At 41.6% G+C, this 16,601-nt stretch overlaps 1 protein-coding gene across 2 annotated transcripts in view; it reads left to right on the top strand.

Moving 5' to 3' along the window:
- Positions 1-367: 367 nt before the first annotated feature.
- Positions 368-16,601, top strand: part of Map3k2 (mitogen-activated protein kinase kinase kinase 2) — an 82,222-nt gene continuing 65,988 nt past the window's right edge. For both annotated transcript variants that reach the window (XM_050134936.1, XM_050134937.1), the window contains exon 1: positions 368-514. The gene's annotated coding sequence lies outside the window, so the exon portion shown is untranslated. The remainder of the gene's footprint in view (positions 515-16,601) is intronic.

The following is a 16,601-nucleotide window of genomic DNA, read 5'->3' as shown; positions in this document are numbered from 1 at the left end:
GAGGGGTTGCGCGCACACGAGCGAGCCGCCGTGACGTGCTCCGCCGTGCTACGCCAGACATCACGGGTCTCTGTGTAGTGGCGGCCCGGCTGTCCTCAGCTGCATCGCCTGGCGAGGGTGGCGCGGCGTTCGCGGGTGGCGCAGCCGGCGACAAAGACGACCCACGGCGGACGATCCAGTGGCAGAGTCGGCGCTTCCGCTTCGCTGCTTCTCCGGCCCCCGACGACGCGGGCCCGTGGCTTCCTCCTCATCGCCCAGCTTACCCCGCGGGCCCCGGGGCTGCAGCTATCCTGAAGCGGTAAAGAGGCCCCGGGCCGCGCGCCCGCTGCCCCATGTGAAGCAGGTTGGGCCTGCTCCCCGGCCCGCGCCCGGTTTCTGCTGCGTCCCTTCGGGCCTCCGGGGCCCAGTGAGGCGCCGCTCCTGGGGGGCGCGGTGACAGGCCGTGCGGGGGCGGAGGGGCCAGCTCGGTGGCCTCCTCTCGGCCCTCGGCTCCGCGATCCCCGCCCAGCGGCCGGTAAGTGCTTCTGGCTCAGCGTGCGACTGGGCCCAGAGACGGGAATTCCACTGGAGGGGGGTCGGGGTGGCGGATAGCCCTGCTAGGCTAGGGCTGACCTCAGAGCCTCCTGGTCAGTGCGATGTGGGCTGGGAAACTGTCAGACTCGTACTCCGCGGGGATTTTATTCTAACCAGAAGGTTGCAATCAGCTGATCGCAGAGGAAGCTGGCACCGAGGTGCCTTTAGTCCCCAAAGTCTTTGGGTTGTCGGTGCGGTAGGTTATTGATGAAGGTGGCTGGCTTCCCCTTATCTTGGAGAGGTGGCCCAGCTCTCGAGGTGCACACACACCTGTACTTTTATGTTAACTCGTCTCGTCTTCCTAGCTCCACAAGACGAGTGTGCAGTCAGCCAGCTATAAAAATGAAAAATTGAGGCTCAGCGAGATAAAGGTGTAACTTCCCAAGGTCATGGAAGTGGTCATCGAGGAAGCCCTTGGTTCACAGATGCAGATTTGTTTCTGAGGACTGCGTTTCTCCGTCTTGCAAAAATAAGTGCGTTAGAGAATGAGGTTGGCTGAATAGTTTGCCCCGGCTGAAAATGCTAAACACCTGGGTAGATAGCGTTTACACTTTTTGACTTACCTCGTTGGATGTATTTGATTGCAGCCTTGTCCTCAGTCATTTTAATTTTCAAAGACATTACTTGTGAAAAAGTGGCTCTGAGCATCCTTTTATGTGTTTGAACTGTACAAAACACAAATTTGCCAGCTTACTGAAAAGAAGAAATACCTGATAAGACTTCATATTTCTTGAGTTATGTTTTAGTTTTGCATTTTGTTGTTGTGATATACGGGGAACTCACAGGTTATTTTCTTTGCTCGAGAATTCCTTATTGCAAACTTTGTTGCTGGATTATGTGGTAATATTTAGTGATTTTGTATTATCTTATGCAGTACCTCAGAGTTTAATGTCAAAAGTCATTGTGTAGAATGTTACAGGAAGTAGTCATTTGTTGTCATGATTTATGTACCTATGCAAAATGCTACTAACCAGTTAATAAGATGACAGAAAATTCTCCTAGATGACAGAAAATTCTCCTTTTAGTACCACACTGTAGTGTGTGATTAGCTAGTAAGCCGTTCAGGAGCTCTTTACAGAAGAAAATACTGATAAATTTCTCTAGAGTAATTGAAGCTTTATGTAACCACAAATACTCAATTATAGTATTCAAATTTCACTGGTGTATTACACCTTGAAGGAAACTCATAATTGACTGTCTTTGCAAAGTTTTTTTTTTTTTTTAAACTTACTTGCTTTATTTTATGTGCATCGGCATTATGCCTGTGTTATGTCTGTGTGAGGGTGTCAGATCCCCTGGAACTGGAGTTACAGACAGTTTTGAGCTGCCATCTGGGTGGTGGGAATTGAACCTGGGTCTTCTATAAGAGCAGCCAGTGCTCTTAACCACTGTGCCATCTCTCCAGCCCCAAGTTGACTGTCTTTGTAATAACCTTTAGGGAAGAGGTTACACTTACAGCGTTAACAGGTAAATTGCTTGCAGACTGTTTTGCTGTTTGGTTAGAATACAAACATTTGTTGAAGTAGGTTGAATTTGGTATTACTGCAGAGTGGTTGCCTAGTCATGCCCCTGGTTTGTCTGTTTTGAGGGAACTAGCTGTCAAGGGGCTTATCTTAAATAATTACATATTAAGATTGAATCATTTAGGTGGTGATTTAGGTGGAGTGTTGCTCCTTAGTTGCTGCCAAAGGGACAAACCCATATTAGTAGGTACTGCACTGTGGTAGTGCACTGTGCTTTCTGCACTTGAGCTTTTAGGTTACGTCTTTCACCGTCTGGGAAACTAAGCTCTCTAGTTCCCCTCTCTCCAGCTTTCTATCATGAAAACACTTTAAGCATAAAGAAAATCTGTCAGTGCTAAACAGCCATGTATTGATCTTCTCCATTCAACATTTGTTGATAGTTTGCTGTATTTGCTTTGTTTGTAAATGTCTATTCTTTTTGGGTGAACCGTTTGAAGCTAATCTCTTGATGTGTGACACTTTACCCTTGATATGTCAGCTTGCTTTATCTAAAAACAAGGACACTTTTTCACATGGGTAAAATATATTATTGTTCATTTTATTCAACATGGTAATTCCTTAGTGTAATCTTAAAAACAAACAAACAAACTTATGTGTATGTGCACATGTCTGGTGGCAGTGGAGGTCCAAAGAGGGTATCAAATCTCCTAGAACTAAAGTTATAGGTAGTTGTGAGCCATTATGTGGGTGCTGGGTCCTCTGCTAGAGCCGGTGCCCTTGACTGATGAGCCATCTCTCTGGTATCTCCTCAGTGCAATTTAATATACATATATTTATATCTCCCCAATTGTCCTGAAAAGGTCTTCTAGACCATTGTGCACAGCATTTCTTGCCCAACCAGCAACTCATCAGAGATTATTCTTTGCATTTGTTTAACTCTTTTGATTTCTTCTAATTTAGACTACCCAACCCCTCTTTGTAAAGTGACATTTCAGAGAGAGAGAGGAAGAGAGAAATGACCCACATTCTGGATTTGTCAGAAATTTTCCTTCCGGTGGAATCAAGTACAGGCTCTTTTCTCTGCCCCACTTAAACTAGCTGTTGATTGTAAACTAGTTTTAAAGAGTCCAAGAACAAGAATACCTGGTAAATGATGCCATGTGCTTAGTATTACTTCCCATCAGGAGTTTCACACTGGCTAGTCCCTTTACTTCTTGATGCTGTTTGATCATATGGTTTAGATGGACCTCATTTTTATTAAGCCAGATATAAATAAATATGTAATATGTATCAGATTTATTTTTCAATGAATTTAGTATTTGTTTCAATAGTTTCATAGTAAGATTTCCTTAAGTAGCACATTCTTTCATTAAAAATATTTAACTCTTGAAACAGTTTTGAAGATTTTTTTGCATATATTTTTATAGATTAAGATGGTCTATGTACACAGAAATAAAAAGCTTTACTATTATTTTTAAAATGTTTTTGTAGTATATCTATATATCTACATACCTCTGCCTGCAGGCTTAAAAGAAATATACAATTTGTCTTGGATCCCTTGGCTTTATTTTGAACATTGGTTGACTATGTTCCTCATGGTGGCTAATCACATATTTGTATTGTGATATCTATTGAATTGTTGCTTTTGTTGTTATTTAACTTAAATTGATGTTTTATTATTATTTTAAATATTATGCATATGCATCATAATACAGTTCAGACCCCTCTGAAGCTGGAGTACCAGGCAGTTCTGCGCCACTTGATGTGGATGCTGGAACCATCTCAGGTTCTCACAAGCATGGTCCTTGCTCTCAATGGCTAAGCTGTCTTTCCAGCCCCAAGACATGCTTTTGTGTGTGTATGTGTCTTTCAACACATGGAAAGCTAAGGACAGAATCTTTTTTTTAAGATTCTCTATTATAACTAGGAGACTGCTTTTCTTTCTTCCTTTTTGTTTTTTTAATTTAAAATACTTTTATATAATTTTTCTCTTCCTTCTCTTCCCTTGCCCCCCCCATTTACAACCTCTTTTTTTTAACCATCATTACACCCATCAGACTGATTTTATTTTTTCTTTTTTGTCCCCCCCCTCCCCCTCAGATAAGGTTTCTCTGTGTATCCCTGGCTGTCCTGGCACTTGATCTGTTGATCAGGCTTGCCGTGAACTCAGCCCCTGCTTACCAAGTGCTGGGATTAAAGGTGTGTGCCACCATGGCCTGGCCAGACTGATTTTCTTATATGTGCTTAGTACCATAAATTTAAAAAGTTGTATTGTAGCTCGTAAATTTTGGATTTTTTTTTTCTGGAGGTAATTTGGCCCTGAACATAATGTCCCTCTAGTGCTCTCTATACATCTGCTTCTATCATCATCCTAACCAAATACACTATAATCACATCTGTCCTCCAGAGGGAAGTTCAAGAATAGAAGTAGTATTTTGTTGATTTTTGGTACCCTGAAGTCTAGCCTAATAAACAGTAGAGGCTTCCTTTTACAGTGTTTAAGACTACTTAAAAAGCCTGAGAACCCAAAATCATTGTAGTATACAGTAATTTTTGTCTTAGTTTTATGAATTTCCTTTTTCTCTTATGTGATTTATTTGATTTTATGTGGCTTACTTAGAGCATAATTTTCTGTTATAGGTGTATACTGATGTAAATACTACTTTAAGTAACATAATTCAGCTAATCACAACACCAGTCAGTGAGCTAGCAACTATTACTATATCCAGACTGTAGGTAAAGGATAATAGGTAATTTGCCCATGTTTAGATTATCTTGTGGAGCTGGGACTTGGATTAAGACAGTCTTGCTCCAGAATTTCTGCTTTCACACACTGCCTCTCTGTTGAGTTGCTTTACCAAAAAGTAGGTCTTAGTCATTGAGCATATACTAAGCTGAGGCAGGGTGTTTTCCAAGGCCTTGAAAAGTAGGCAACAGTAGGAACCAAATGAAAAATTCTAGATGTGAACTGTTTATAATACCTACTAAGGACATAGTAGATATTATATAAACTACTGTTTATAGTACCCACTAAGATATTTGAAAATGCAGAAGACAAAGGTGAAGGTCAGTGATTCTTAACCTATGGGTCATGACCTCTTGGACTGAATGACACTTTCACAGGGGTCTCCTAAGATCATCAGAGAACATAGATATTTACATTATGATTCAAACAGTAGCAAAATTACAGTTCCTCACACAACATGAGGAGCTGTATTAAAGGGATGCAATATTCAAAAGGGTGAGAACCACTGATAAAGGAAGGAGCTTGACAGTCAGACCTAAATTAGTGCTAGTGCTTCTCTTTAATTGCTCCAAGCTTTACTTGTCTTATCTGTATGATAGGATTATAGAGCCTGACCCAGAGATTTGTTATGTGTAAGCGGGATAGCATGTTCAGGAGAATTCCTATCATTTGTGTATGTGTGTGTATATATCAGTTGATGTGAAACCTACAGTCACGAAGATCATGTCTATATATGTACAGTGAAACAAAATTAATATTGTTAGGGCTGATGATACTCATTTTAATAAAAATAATATAAACGAAATAAAAATGACCTGTTTTATCCTAAATATTTTATATTATTTTATAAGATAAATGTAAAGCATTTTGAGTACATGGCCCACCTATTTATATTAAAGTTTCTTTTTTTTTTTGTGACTTGTCTGATTATTTGTCTTCATTTTCATAGTTTCAACTTTTTTGTTTTTTGAGACAGTGTTTTCTCTGTATAACAGCCCTGGTTCTCCTGGAACTCACTTTGTAGACAAGGCTGGCCTCAAACTCACAGAGATCCACCTGCCTCTGCCTCCAGAGTGCTTGGATTAAAAGCATGTGCTACCATGCCTGGCCTGACTTCCTTAACTCCCACTGGTTTATGTGATTTTTAGTTACTAGTGGCACATACTGAGAATTTATTAAAAGACTTTTCTAGAGAGAATGGAGGCAGTGAATTTGTTACATTTGTTTGTTAAGGCTGTGCAAAGATTTTAAGAGCCTAATGGTAGTGAACATCTGCAGCAAAACAATCCTTGCTGCATGTGACAGCCCCTGTGCTTAAACTCACACGGCTGTAACTGCTTGCACAGACCTGCATGAGCTCAAGCCAGCCAAAACTCCAGCTTGTGAAGTTTCACCCCCATTCAAGGAGCCATTGGCAGTTGATGGCTGCTGAGGGATGGAGAGTCTGTTTTGTCTAGGGATGTGGTCCCTGAGAGGTTAACAACTGTCCCTGTGGATGGTTCTATAACCGTGCACACAAGGCAGCCCTGTGTGAACTCAGTAGTTAAAAATCAAAACAAAACACATGAAATTGAGAGGGAAAAGTGATGATAGGGATAGGGATGAAATTGGAGGGAAGGAGGGGGATGATTTTGACCAAAATATATAAATGTATGTATGAAAATCTCAAAAAATGGTGTGTTGATTTTAAGAGTCTGTGGTGGCTTGGATGAGAAATGCTTCCATAGGCTTGGTCATTGGAACAATTGATCACAGTTGGTAACACTGTAAAAGGCCGCCCCTACTTCTTGTGCTCTCTCTGTTTCATGATGTCATTTGAGGACATAAGTGCTTAGTTTCCTGTTCTGGCCTTCTTAACTACTGCATGCTGCCATGTTTTCTTGCCATGACAGACTCTTACCCTCTGGAACCTTAAACCAAACAAACTCTTGCTTCTGTAAGTTGCCTTGGTCATGGTGTTTTATCACAGCAACAGAAAAGTAACTAACACAGAAGTTGATACTAGAGAGTGGGCTGCTGCTGTGAGGAATCTGACCATGCTTTTTTGGAGAATTTGGAAGACTTTGGAACTTTGGATTAGAAAAGCAATTGAAAGCTATCTTCAGAGCTTTTGGATTGTCCTAGTAGAAACTTGGAAGACAGTAGTGCTGAGAGTAGTTGAACTATGGAGATCAGCTCAAGTGATTTCAGAGAAGAACAGTATTAGCCTCCAGGTTAGAGGCCATCCATTCCTATGATATTTTGGCAAAGAGTCTGGCTGCTTTCTGCCCTTATCCTAAGAACTTGTCGGCTAAATTAAAAAGTAGTGGGCTGATTTCTCTGGCAGAGAGAATTTCAAAGTAATGTGTGATATTGGATCTGGCAGGGTTGTTATTAATGACTGTTACGCAGATCTTAAGAGAAAAAGAGTAAGTGGGGAAGAAAGAAATGCAAAATGTTCAGTTTTAAGAGAAAGAGGACCACTAAACTGAATTTTGGCCAAGGCTTGTGCTGAAAGAGATGGAGATTAGGATCAAGATTCAGGAGAATCCTGTGCATTGGAATAAAGGGAGTGGTCCCCGTGAAAGAGAGTAGTTATTCCTACAAAACAACTAAAAACTGCTGCTAATGTGGTTTAAGGAGCCCAGGCTCCATCCCAAGCTAGCAGCAAAATTTGGCAGTGTTATCCATGTGCTGATGGCTTTAAGTGTGAAAGAGTTGTAGCCTCTGTTTTAGAGAGCTACGGAGGCTAGGCAGTGTATGGAGAGAGTCTTTGCATGAGGCCATAAGAGGGCAAGAGACTGTGAGAAGCTGTTGTATTAAGCTGTAAAAGTGAAGCCTGACTGGCTGTGGAGAACTCAAGAACTCCAGAGTCATGAGATTTCTGTGAAGGAAAGCTTTATACAGGAAATGGAAACAGCCCAAGGGGCATGGTGCCATTTAAGTTTTGTTGGTGAAAGGTTTTCATACCCTGATGTTAAATCTCTCTACTGATGGCAGTAAGCAGGATCAAGCCGAATTAAGAATAAAAGTCCAAGTTTATTGGGCAAAACATTCCTGGGTGATTTTCCTGGCACTCAGAGATGATATCAGAAGAGGAGACTAGAATGACCACTTGACTGCTCTATAGGAGGCAGTTTAAATACCCTGTAGGCACATTCTCCAATAGCTCTGGAGAAGGAACCAGCACTTGGTGGGCTTTCTGAGAGGGAGTGGGGTTTGGAATGGGGGACAGTGAGGCTGGAGCAGAGCTTCCAACTTAAACCTTGATGTGGGATTCCTCTCTGCATGCTGTGACTATCCTTGGTTAATAAAGGAACTGCTTTGGACCTATAGCAGAGCTATAGGGGAACAGAGCTAGGCAGGGAAAACTAAACAGAATACTGGGAGAAAGGAGGAGGAGTTAGAAGCCATGTAGTCCTCCCCTAGACAGATGCCAGATGGAACTTTAGCCAATAAGCCACAGCTACATGGTGATATGAAGATTACCATGGGTTAAATTAATATGTAAGAGTTAGCCAATAAGAAACTAGAGCTAATGGGTCAAACAGTGATTTAATTAATACAGTTTCTGTGTGATTATTTTGGGGCTAAGCAGCTGGGAACTAACTAGCAGCTTCCCCACAGCAAATTGGTGCCCATGTGGCCAACTAAAATCCACTTAAAACCTGAGAGGGCTTGGAAAGGAATTCTAGACACTAAAAAACAAACTTTAGCCACATTTACATTCCCAAATGGGCTTTACTTACTGGCGGCATGCTGCAGCTCCTTTAAGAGAGGTTTTCCTGATTCAGCAGTAGCAGGAAAAAAGCCATGGTTTGGAATGCCAGATTTCTGGGATGTGCTGCCAGCGCAACCTCTGGCTCTTTCAGGAGATGGAGCCATTGAGTAGGGTTTGTGAGAAACGTGCTATGACTTGCTTGTTGGCAACATGGACCTGCTGTGTGTCTAGAGATGGGGCATTGTGCATGGCTCTTAGAGGCGGCAAGCAGCTCCGCCATGCTAGACTGGGTAGGGCAACAGGCAGTATCGTATTTCCCCTGGCAGTGGTGCTGTTTAAGTTCATAAGAAGGGCTTGGCATTTTAAGAAGTGCTTCTGGTCAGAAAATAATTACAGATAACGCAATAAAGACAAATCCAGATGGAAAAGACCTCTAAATGGTTCACAGTGTTGGATAAATGCACGTAGGCTTGGGAGAGAGAAGAAAAAAAAATATAGACAGTCATAAAAAGAAGTAAATGGTTAAAAAAAAGTAAAGTCTTTAAAGAGTACAGACAGTCATAGATTAAAAGAAGTAAAGAAAAATAAGCCATGTAAAGATAGACTATGCAAAGAGAGTCTGGATTATGTATACTATTGTGTTTTCTTTGAATTTTTTGACTGCAGAGAGACATTTGATTCTGGGGATTGCTAAGCTAAACCAACATATATACTTTAAAGGTATCTTGATTTCAAAATATGGATCTAAGGATATGTTGCTTTGGAAAAAAGGTCCTTTTGTTTCCATGGAGGATGAGAACCTGTGGAATCCTTCCAGACTAATGTGGTTTGATGGACCAGAATCTCATGAAAGATCACCTTGAACTCCACTCAAAAAATTACTTTGTCCAACAAAAAGCATTAAAGCAGTTTGGAGAGAAAAAACTATGCTCATATTCCCAAATTTTGTTTATAAATGTTTCTTTACATTTAAAGTGGGGATATGCTATAGAGAATTGCATTGGTATGGATCTTGGTTTATTGATACAAATTTAAGGTCAATTTTGTTAATACTGTGTATACGTATATTTATGCTCTTGATTAAGGTATTGTGTTTGTATAGCTCATTTCAAATTTTAATATATAATTAAGAAATATAGGTTAAGTCAAGTTTGTAATTAGGTTTTCTAGATATATAGAGATATATTTCAGTTAGATAGGTATTCTTCAAATCTTTCAGAGGTCTTCAGAATATGGTATCTAATGTTTTTTTTTTTAATATTTATTTATTTACTATACAATATTCTTTCTGTGTGTATGCCTGAAGGCCAGAAGAGGGCACCAGACCTCATTACAGATGGTTGTGAGCCACCATGTGGTTGCTGGGAATTGAACTCAGGACCTTTGGAAGAGCAGGCAATGCTCTTAACCACTGAGCCATCTCTCCAGAGGTATCTAATGTTTTAAGAATTTAGGACTTTTCATGACAGTGAGACATATCTGCTCCAGGCAGCACCACTTACTTCAAGAAGAAGATGGGCATCGAAGAGGATTCTTATGGAGTTAGTTAGCCATTTGGGCAAAAAACTGCTCTTGAGTGGCCTGCTTGATGACTGCACACGACCCACAGAGAGATGACTGCTGGAGCTGCCTAAAGAAGGTGAGATAGTCCTTAGGGTTCCTGCTTCATGAAAAAAATCTGCCAGACATTCTGCAGGACACAGAAGAAAGTGACTGACCAACTGCTAATATAGGCAGAACTGTCTTTGAAATTTCCTGCTTCATGGAAAAGTCTGCTGGATACTATGGGCCAATAGGTTGAAGATGGATGCCCCAACATTACAGAACTTTGGGTGATTGTCCAGGTAGCGAGATGTTCCTGTCAATTCTAGAGTTTTGGAAGTTACTTACAATGCATTTGCTGTTTACTTAGGTAATATTACATCCTTCTGGAGTCTTTGATGGAGTTGAAGAATAGATAGTTATAGTTACCTGTTTTGTTATATGTAATCTTACCATGTTAAAGTTAAAAACCTTCCTTTTTTATTTAAACAGAAAGGGGAGGTGATGCTGGATTCCACTCTGTATGTTGTGAATACCATTGGTTAATAAAGAAAACTGTCTTGGGCCTGCACAGGGAGCGGGTAGGCGGGGAAAACTAAGCTGATTGCTGGGAAGAAGAAGGTGGAGTCAGAGAGATGCCATGTAGCCCCACTGCTGACGTGCACCAGGTGGAATTTTAGCCAGTAAGCCACAACCACATGGCGAGACACAGATTAATAGAAATGGTTTAAATTCATATGTAAGAGTAAGCTAATAAGAAACTAGAGCTAATGGGCCAAGCTGTGATCTAATTAATACATTTTCTGTGATTATTTCAGGGCTAAGTGGCCAGGAATAACTAGCAGCCTCCCCACAACAAAACATCTCAACCTTTATGGATATATGGGTGCTGGGTCAAGTCTGACTCCTCTCTGTTGGTATGGAAGGTGGGTGTTAGGAGTCAGGGAGATAGTTGTCAGCATGTGAATGGAGACGCCTCAGAAGGAAGAGGTAGAATAGGTACCTGGCCAGTGGGTGGTGGTGATTGACAAGGAAGGGCCTCCAGTAAAGGAGCTCAAAAGGGCTTAAGCCTGTAGGCAAGGGTGGGGTGGCCCAGAGGCATGTAAGGATCATACTGAGAAGGGCAATCAAGTGACCTGAGTTCAATGGAGCACTTGATGAGTTGTCTTTTAATGTCAGTTGGCCCTCTCCACCTTTCCCAAGGATTGTGGATGGTAGGGGATATGGAACTTGCAGGAGATGCTGAGAGCTTCTGCTAAGAGCTCTGTGAGCCTGGAAGTGAAAACTGGCACGTTGTCTGTTTGGTTAATCTGGCGTGCCTAACTAAAGGATGATGTGGTTCAGGAGTACCTGAGCCACCATATCTCCTGTCTCCCTGGTGGTGGGAAACATTTCTAGCCATCTTGCAAAGGTGTCAACAAGAGTTAGAAGATAGTGAAACTTTTTATGAGTGGGCAGGTGGGTAAAGTTAACCTGCCTCAAAGATGGTGCAGGGGCTGATGTATTTGGAAAGCCCCTTGCGGGTTGGTCTTCATACATCTGGCAGGAGTGAGCCTGTAAAATACAAATTTGAAGATGCATGTGCACAAAGAAGAGCTCTAAGAATTGGAACAAAGCTTTGGGGCCTATATATAAGGTCTGGTGAATGTCTGAAATGATGGTCCTGAGGGAGGATGAAATTATTTAAGAAGAATCATCCATCCTTTGTTTGCAAGGCCCCCTTTTTTTTCAGGAGTTAGTCCCTCTTGTCTGGTTGTTAGCAGGATTGGTAGGAGGGTATCAAAAACAAAATATGTTCTGTTGTTCCAGTGGAACTGAAGGCCAGTCCCTGAGCTGTTAAGTCAGCCCTGGCTTTACCTAAGGCCAATGGGTCCTTGTAGGACTGGTGTCCCTGGTAGTGGATTATGGCCACTTCTGCATGGAGCTGGAGGGCCTCAAAGAGCTTGACTATGAGAAGTCTGTCAACTATGGGAGAGCCCTTGGTAGTGAGGAAGCCCCTTTCCTTCCAGAGGACAGAATGGGTATGGGCTATTAAAAAGGCATATTTAGAATCAGTATAGATGTTATCCTGTTAACTCTTGGCTATCTGAAGCTCTCTAGTCAAGGCAATTAATTTGGCCTTTTGTGAAGAGGTTCCCATTGGCAGGTGGGTCAATCAACTGTTTTAGTCCACTGCATATGCTGCCTGGCAGTTTCCTGATCTGTCTATAAGAAAGCTTCTGTCAACAAAGAGGGTGAGTTGGGGGTTTGTGAGAGTTTGGTATAGGAGACCAGGCTGAGGTGAGTGTACTGCCTCCACAGCCTCTGGGTGGGGGCAAGAGGAGGAACCTGTAGCATGAATAATAAAAACCCACAGATAGATATTGGGGTTCAAGCTGGAGATCAGAAAAGCAAAGCAGTCATCCACTAGAGAGTTCTCACTTCTAACAGTGCTCAGACTGAAGGGGTGAGCCACTGAACCTCAGACTGCACTGCTCTCCACCAAACCTCATACTCAAACAGAGACCCTGAGCTTACGTCTCCTCCCGTTTTATATTCCTCTCTAGTGCTGGGATTAAAGGTATACACCACTATTGCCCAGCCTCTTTGGCTAACTAATGTTGCTGCTGGGATTAAAAGTGTGTGCCACTACTGCCTAGTCTGTATGGCTGACTAGTGTGGCTAGCTTTGCACTCTGATCTTTAGGCAAGCTTTGTTTATTAAAACATAAATAAAATACCACTATAGGTACCAAAAGAGGAAGGGACAGGAAGGTGTAGCACAAATTCTGATTGTTCTTAATAAATAAAACCCAGAGTCAGATATTAGGGGATGAAAGCTGGAAAGATCAGAGAAGCAGTGCTACAGAATCATCAGACTGAAGGGGCAATCTTCTCTCTACTAATCCTTGACTGCATGCTCAGGCTGCATATGCATCCTCAGACTGCTTCTGAACACTTGTCTCTCCCACCTTATATTTCTCTCTCTGCCCAGCCATATCCCTTCTTTTCTCCACGTCCCTAGTGCTGAGATTAAAGGTGTGTACTACCAAGTACTGGGATTAAAGGTGAGAGCCACTACCACATGGCTTTGTTTCCCTCTTAGACTGGATCAATCTTCTGTAGCCCAGAGTAGCCTTGAACTCTTAGAAATTCTTCTGACTTTGACTCCTGAGTGTTGGGATTATGTAACATGAAGGGGCCTGCTTGTTGGGGTTTATGTCCTGCCCAGTTCCCCACAGCTGGCAAGCCCCAAAGAAAATCACACAGAGATCTCTATAAGTTATAAAACTGATTGGCCCATTAGCTCAGGCTACTTCTTAGCTCTTGTAGCTTATATTAACCCATTATTCTTATCTATGTTAGCCACATGGCTCGGTACCTTTTTCAGCGGTACAGCTCACATCTTGCTTCTTTGGTGGTCTGGGCAGAACTGCGGAGGGAGCTTTCTGCTTCCCAGCATATTCCTGTTCTCATCACCCTGCCTCTACTTCTTCTCTGGTTGACCCGCCTATACTTCCTGCCTGGCCAATCAGTGTTTATTTAAAACGTGATTGACAGAATACAGACAATTCTCCCACACCAGGATTAAAGGTGTATGCCACTACTGCCTGGCCTCTATGGTTAACTAGTGGCTTAGCTCTGAACTCTGATCTTCAGGCAAGTTTTATTTGTTAGAGTACAAACAAAATATTACTACATTTCCTCCATTTATCTAAAATAAAAAAGAAGGCTATGATTAATATGAAAAAATTATATACAATAAAAACAACAACAATATACAAAATATAATACCTTGCAATATTTTCCCCAGAAGCATATATTTATGGTTTGTTTCTAAGATTGGGGAAATGTTAATCTGAGTATTCCGTTGCTGTAACAAATCATATCTCCATAAATTCATTGCTATGTTAGCCCCATATGGCTTTAATTTTTCTCTCTGTCCTTCTAGCCCTATATATTTGACCCATCTCATGCTCTTTTATCAATGATAAAGTTCCAGTCCATAAAAGCTGAACATTTACATCCTGAAATGGCCAGTTTGGATACCAAGATTCTTGTGAAATTATTGTTAAATCCACATCTGTGTCTACCATGTGACAATGTCATTTATTTGCATTTTTAATTTTGGTCTTTGTTCATTTATAGAAGTTTATCAAAATACTCAACTTTATGGTTTCTCCTGATTTTTTTTGTTCTTTCTTTTATAGCTGTTCTATCACCAGAGAAGTATGGTTTCTTACAATAGACATTAGGTTCTTTAATATCTCTGGGAAGGAGTTTTCTCCACGATCATAGGAAAAAACTCAACCTGATTTGGTATGGGGACCTGCTAGAGGCTCCTCAAGGAGTTTCCTGTTGGCAAATGGTTACCTTCACTGTCCCTTGTTGGTTTACATTCATTAGTCCAATGCCTGCCTTTGCCATACCTTCTGCGTAATCCAGATGGGAGGGGCGTTTTGTTTGGATTATGCTTATTCAAAACATTGTTTCTAGGGATTCCCTTTTTACAATCCCCTTTAAGATGACTTGAAGGTCAGAAAAGCAAAACAGCCAGCCACAGCCTCTTCTACTACAGTCTAAAATGAGGATCCTGCCTCCAGGAATCCTCAGAATGAGACTGAGAGTTGTCTCCTCCTGTCTTATATTCTTCTCTTAGGCTGGGATTAAGGCGTGCACCACTACTGCCCTGTTTCTATGGCAAACTAGTGTGGCAACTGGGATTAAAGGTGTGTGTCACCACTGCCTGGTCTGTAGAGCGACCAGGGTGACTGTTTTATTTATTAAAATACAAATGAAATATCACTACAGTGCACCAAGATGAAAGGTTTCTGTATCCTGATATTAAGTCTCTCCACTGATGCAGTAATCCTAATCAAGGTGAATTAAGAATAAAAGACCAAGTTTATTGGACAAAACATTCCTGTGTTATTTTCCTGGTCCCTAAGAGATGAGACTGGAGAGGAGACCAGGAAAAAACATTGGCAGTTTAAATACCTTGTAGGCATGGACCTGAGTAGTTCTGGGGGAGGAGCCAGCATTTTTTGGGCTTTCTGAGAGGGTGGGAGTTGGAATGGGAGTGGTTCCAACTGGTGTTTGTTCTGCTGTGTTCTGATCTTGCTTTAGTCCTTTTTTTCCTTACTGTTTTGCATTCTTCCTTTTTGGAATGTCAATGTATGTTGGATATATTTAATTTGCTTTCTGATTTTACAGAGGTTACAATTAAGAGGTTGCGTTGAGCAGTGGTTCTCAACCTTCCTAACTCTACAACCCTTTAATATAGTTCTTCATGTTTTGGTGACCCTCAACCATAAAATTATTTTCATTGTTACTTCATAACTGTAATTTTGCTACTGTTAGGAATCGTAATTGTCTTAGGTAGTATTTCTGTTGCTGTGAATAGATACCATGACCATGGCAACTCTTTTTTTTTTTTTTTGATTTTTTTCGAGACAGGGTTTCTCTGTAGCTTTTTGGTTCCTGTCCTGGAACTAGCTTTTGTAGATCAGGCTGGCCTCAAACTCACAGAGATCTGCCTGCCTCTGCCTCCCGAGTGCTGGGATTAAAGGCATGCGCCACCACCACCCGGCCCATGGCAACTCTTACACAGGAAAACGTTTAATTGGGGCTGGCTTACAGTTTCAGAGATTTAGTCATTATTGTCATTGGAGGGAAGCATGGTGGTGTGCAGGCAGATATAGTGCTGGAGAGGTTGCTGAGAGTTTGCAACAGGAAGTGAATGCCACACTGCTTGTGGCTTGAGCATCTAAGATCTCAAAATTCTTCCCATTGACACTTGTTCCAACAAGGCCACACCTACTCCAACAAGGTCACATCTAATAATGCTACTCCCTATGGGCCTATGGGAATCATTCTTATTCAGACCACCTTAGTAATGTAAATATCTGATATGTAGGATGGTCTTAGGTGAAAAGGTTGTTTGATACCCCTCACCCAAGGGGTTGTGACCCACAGATTGAGAACTACTGGCCTTGGGTTCCAGAAGAGACTTCAGGTTTTTAAACAGTGTTAAGACTGTATTAGGGTTCTGTAAAGAAACAATATAATGGTTTAAGTTAAATGGTGCTGTTCCCTGAGTGGCTGTAGTGGGCAGCGGACATGAGACCATGGTGGGCCATGAAGGCAGTCATTCCCAGGCTGGAAGCCCCCAAGTGGCCCATGGGCCATGAGGGCCAACAGATCCTATGCACAGAGCTGCGTAGCAGTTGAGAGACCGAGATGGATAGGCATGCCATGCAGAGTGAGGTTAGATATTTATTTAGTGGGTTATGGAGGGGAAAGGGGAGAAGGGGAAAAGAACATAGAGTTGAAGAAGGACGCTTAAAAGAAATCCCACACTAGCTCAGAATTGAGAAATAGATGGTTATTTATTTAGGGATAGCCTTACATCTATGTTTGTCTATATGTTTTATAGTTAGACTAATCTTTAGATATATAGAGATTATATTCTGCATAGATAGGTAATCTTCACCCACTTCAAAGAGCTGTAGAATATGACATTTAAATAATTTAGGGTTCTGTTGAAGTGAGACATGATTGCTCTTGACAGCACCATTCTATTCCTGAGAGAATGGTGA

The sequence above is a fragment of the Alexandromys fortis genome, unplaced genomic scaffold (genome assembly GCF_014885135.2).
Source record: "Alexandromys fortis isolate MF-2015 unplaced genomic scaffold, M_Fortis_MF-2015_v1.1 scaffold_25, whole genome shotgun sequence".
Classification (NCBI taxonomy): domain Eukaryota; kingdom Metazoa; phylum Chordata; class Mammalia; order Rodentia; family Cricetidae; genus Alexandromys; species Alexandromys fortis.
Note: the sequence above shows the minus strand (reverse complement) of the source record. Positions and strands in the feature narration are given on the sequence as shown.